The sequence below is a fragment of the Nicrophorus vespilloides genome, unplaced genomic scaffold, assembly GCF_001412225.1.
Source record: "Nicrophorus vespilloides isolate i.1.1-1 unplaced genomic scaffold, Nicve_v1.0, whole genome shotgun sequence".
Classification (NCBI taxonomy): domain Eukaryota; kingdom Metazoa; phylum Arthropoda; class Insecta; order Coleoptera; family Silphidae; genus Nicrophorus; species Nicrophorus vespilloides.
In genome coordinates this window covers 24,468-25,645 of record NW_017097008.1, presented here as the reverse complement: position 1 = coordinate 25,645, position 1,178 = coordinate 24,468, and positions in this window count along the sequence as shown.

Sequence of the window (1,178 nt, the reverse complement as noted above, 5' to 3'; positions counted from 1 at the left end):
GGTTCTGAAAAAAAAAGGAGAAAATGTAAATATACATATAGTTAGTGACACCTTTTTCTCAATTTATTTAAATTCATAATTGAATAAAGAAGGAAAGAAAACTTCGATAAAATAGAAGAGATTCCACGTAACTGAACTAAGCATTAATCTTCATTAGTCTATAAATCAATAGAGCGAAGCCGCAGTCTGATAATGCTCCAAAGTTCATCTTCTATATAAGACAAACATTTAACCATAAATTCAGATCGATGTTGCCATAAATCAACAAAATTAACTTAAAAAAGTGATAATATAGTCGGGTATTAAAGGGTTAATCCATTAAATTCTTTGTTTGAAACATAATGCAAATGTACATTTTCGTCGCACGTTCCGCGTTTAATGTGTAGAATTAGAGTTTAATGTATTGTAGTACAACGTACAAAGTATGTAAATAATATAACTATTAAAACTCACTCCCGTGACGGGTTTAAATAAAGTTCACGACATCCATTCCATTTGTGCGGTTATTTTATAAAGTGGAAAGTTTATAAAGACATCAATTTCTTATACATATATAAAATGAATCCACTTAAGCTATAAACCTACTTACATTTTACATTGAAATTAATGTGTCTATTATTGCTTCTCTATTATATTAGTGTAATGTCTGTTATTGAGCAAAGTTTTACAAATTTATATTATTTGAAATGCACGTTTATCGATATGTTATATTGTACTTTAGAGATTACATACATACACATTTTTTTACCAATTTAAAAAATATCCTAAATATTTTCAATAAAATTTGATAAAATACATTTTAATGGCTGGTTCGGCTTTTTATTAAAATAATAATTAATGATCCATAATTAATTTTCACTATAAAATTTTATGGTGTTATTTGGTTTATGTATTTAACACAATATACTATACAGCCGAAATTTCAAGTCTAATTTTACATAAAAACGCATGCAAGTGCTCAATTAAAATGCAGGTGTTAAATAGAGATGCAGGTGTTCAATTAAAATGCAGGTGTTAAATAGAGATGCAGGTGCTCAATAGATATGCAGGTGCTCAATTAAAATGCAGGTGTTCAATAGAGATGCAGGTGTTCAATTAAAATACAGGTGTTCAATAGAGATGCAGGTGCTCAATTAAAATGCAGGTGTTCAATAGAGATGCAGGTGTTCATGCAAGTG